This window comes from Lolium perenne, chromosome 4 (genome assembly GCF_019359855.2).
Source record: "Lolium perenne isolate Kyuss_39 chromosome 4, Kyuss_2.0, whole genome shotgun sequence".
NCBI lineage: Eukaryota > Viridiplantae > Streptophyta > Magnoliopsida > Poales > Poaceae > Lolium > Lolium perenne.
The window spans coordinates 246716966-246720902 of NC_067247.2; positions in this window are offsets into that span (position 1 = coordinate 246716966).

Sequence of the window (3937 nt, forward strand, 5' to 3'; positions counted from 1 at the left end):
GAAAATTAATCTTAACATTTTATTTAGTTACTGAATAGTTAAATTTAATTTTGGAATTTAATTATTTATTGAATTCAATTTGCATTTTAAATAAATGAAAAGGCATAATTAAAGAAGTTAAAAATAAATGGATTTTTATTTTGTCACACATTGTTGTTTTATATTTTATTTGAATAGAATTTATTTTTGTGAGCATTTTGATATATTATTTATATTTTTCTGAGTTGAAATGAAATTTCTATGATTTTGCAAAGTTTCAACTATTTACTGGATTTTGAAATAAAAGCAGAAACACTAAATGTACCCGGTCTAGTACTACTCCAGTGACTGACTAGTGGGCCAGAAGCCAGGTCAGCAGCCACGATGGCTTGACCAAGTCAAAAGTGCTGCAGGGCCCCACGTCCACGTCATCTCGCCGGAGAGAGCGCCGGCGAGCGACGGCGACGAGGCTACAGGACACCTGAGACGCTGTCTTTACGTGCGTTAGAACCAGGACTCGACGCAGAGCAAACTAGCAACAACGCCACCACCTGGAGGTCACCGGAGTTGCTCCGGCGAGCTCATCTGCGGTGGCGCGGTTCGGCCAAAACGCAAAACGAAGCTAGGATGCGAGCTAGGAAGCGAGAGTTGGTCCAACAGACGCGCAAACTCACCCTGAACATGCTGGTGTGGTCGATGGCGTCGATGACCGCCGGAGATGACGGCGATTGAGCATTTTCCGGCGAACCAGAGTGAAAGGGAACGGTGAAATCCGCCTGGCTCCGAGCTCCCCTCGATGCCTGATTGCTCCCAGATGATCTACGCACCGAGGCGCACCTCCTCGGCCATCAATCGAACGCCGGGGTGGTCTTAATCGGCGGCTAGCTGGAGAACTGCCGCCGGTGAGTCTTGTTGATTGCGAGAGATAGAGGGATGGAGAAAGCCAGAGAGTTAGCGGCGAAGCATTAGGGTTTCCTGGCGAAGCTCTGTGCATTTTTATAGGGCAAGTGGTGGTCGGCAATGCCGACTCGACGTCGGAGATGGTCGGGATGCACAGCGAGGTTGGCGCTTGTTCTGAGCACAAATCTTGATGGCTTTGGATAGGCTCAGACGCGAACGAGCTTGGGGGTGCCTCAGAGATGATCTCTGGCATCCGGGCGCATCTCTATCCGCAGCGAGGACGTGGCCGAGCTCCACCGTCGCGTTGTCGACCACGGGGAAGACGACGACCTCGCTTTTCTTCTGTGTAACACGAACAGGTACGTGGGCTGGATTTGGTTTGTGGGCTGGGCTGAAACTTGGGCTGTTGCTGGACTTCGCGTGAGCTGCGGTGCTGGGCTGCAACGAAGAGGTAAGCCTGGTAAGCCCCTCTCTCTCTCTTATTCTTTTTCTATTTTCTGTTTTGATATTTCTATTTGAATTCCAATTTGAATTCTGTTTTGTTTTACATGTTCTTAAATATTTGAACATTAGTATAATTTGATAATTATGCTTACTGCATTATGTTGTTGTTTAAACAAGTATTGCAATCTTGGTTATAGTTTGTGAGATTTGAGTAGAGTATAAATAGGTTTAAGTATTTACCTCAATTCTCTTTTATTTAGAAACCAAATTTATTTAAATGGTTTGGAATTTGATAGCATGTGTATGGTGAGCATATTACTAACTTTTACTAGGGTGCTTAACAATATTGATGGTTCACATGCATTTTATTATGGCTAGTAATTAAAGTAAATGGTAATAAGGATGGATTGGATCATGATTTTATGTGGAGAATTATTCCTAAGGTTTTAAGAAGATGGCTAAGAAAATTCTATAATCACTAATCTGGTTGTAGTAAACTTTAGTTTGAACTAATTCAGATGGATCCTATGTTTATAATTAGCAATGCATTTTCTAATGATGGTTTAATTTATAGAACACTACTTCATTTGGTCTACTAGGATGGAAGAGTAGGGTTTAATATTTTCTGTGAAGTGATTCCTAGGTGAAAGGTTTAGGGTTTAGGTGATGCTTCACTAATTGAAGTATAAAATAGGCATGAGGCATGGCAGGGTTCTTATTATAATCCAAATTAATCCATGGGTTGGAATTCAAATGTAGTTTAGGGTTTAAGTAGTGATCACCAATGTGATACACAACTAGGATTAGAATATGAGCATAAGCTTTGGTTATGTTTCACTAATGGAACATGGCTCTCATCTACAAGATTAAAGGTTGGTTTAAACAACTAAGATTTAATACTACTCTAAAATTCTCTAGGATAGACATGGCTATGGTTAGCATCTATAATCTCTCTCACTTCTAAATGTCTTGTAATAGCCTAAGGTCCTACTCAAGATATGATGATATGATCCTCTAAATATATGGTTTGCCTAGGAATTCTACCTTGGTATTTTCTGTAGCTTGTTCTTCAGGAAATCTGATAAACCTACATCTTGTGGTATGCCTCCACCTCCTAGCTTCTTCATCTTGATCCTAGCTAATTCACATGGAGTGACTCTATGTGTTTGTTCCCATGTAACATGGTACTTGATGAGCAAATGGGTGAAGGGTGTGGCTCTATTTATAGGCTTGGGCAAGCTCTAGTATCATGACACATAGATGGTGACTCTTGTTTTGGTTTGGTGAGTAAGATGCTTGGTTGTCATGCCCTCATCCATAGCAATCCTTTGAGCATAAGGTGGCATAACTTGGAAAGCAAGTCATGTAGATATTTTCATCACATGTGGCATGATCATTATCCTCTTATATGATTTATTTTTGGATAGCCAAGTGGCATTTGTTACTAAATATCTTATGGATGGTTTTATTATTGTGGATGTGTCATCATACCATCTTTGATTGGATTTACATTATAAGATTGGTAAAAAGGTTAAGGTTGAAGGTTATTTCTCAATTTTGGATAGTTGGGTTTGATTTCACCAAGCATGATCATATGAGTTTCAAAATACTCATAGTTAGTTTTATTCAAATAGTTTGGACTATAATTCGTAATGTAAATGGATTTAGTTTTATGATATTCCATATACTTAATAAGTTATGATTTAAATAAGAATGTGTGGCTTTTATGCACTTTAGACCCTGTGGTTTACCTTATTTGGTAATAAGTTTAGAAGTGAATTAATTTACACACAAAGGTAGTTGCTAACTTTTAAGTGTTAATAAGTTAGGGTTTGATTCTTAAAGAATGTGTTGTTGTAAATATAATTCCATTTGATATAATCCATAGATCAAATCATCTCTACCCAAAACAAGGTTTTAACAAAGATCACAGTGAAGTTTATAGCGCTTGACTTGATGATCTACTTCAGTTCCAGCAAGTCAAGTGAAACTTCAGTTACTGTGGTAAGTTTTATTTGAAGCGTGAAAAATTCCCCGGATTTTCTATGCATGAATGCAATGCACACATTGGTGTTCTCTCATTTTATTGCCTCTAAACCTGGGATATTACAGCCTCTCCCCCTTAAACTGAACTTCGTCCCGAAGTTCGAACACTCTCATGTTTCGGAATGTTGAAATGTCTTGAACAGATCACCATCCTTCAACTCCATGGTGATCACACTAGATATAATTGGATATATCCCTTGTCCAGATCCTTCCTGGAGTCTTCTGATGTCTGGCACTGATATCTTCTTCTATTCTATGATTTCTTCCAACACTCTAAGCTTATAGGCTTACTATCCAAAGATTCTTGGATTAAGACATCTTATTGTTTTAATGGACTTTACTAATGGCTGTGGTGACATCTTCCTATTTGGGTACTCAAATCTTGGTTCTACCAGATGCGGTAATCCAGCTGCGGTGTAATATGGTACTATGATTACCAGCTGCGGTACTCAAACCTTAGGTTTAAAGATTCATTTAAGGTAGGGTATTGTTTTCCCTTACTACCATAACGAAAGTAATGGTACTTAGTAAGGTATTTACAATAGGCATGGTTCTGGTGGTTGAGTCC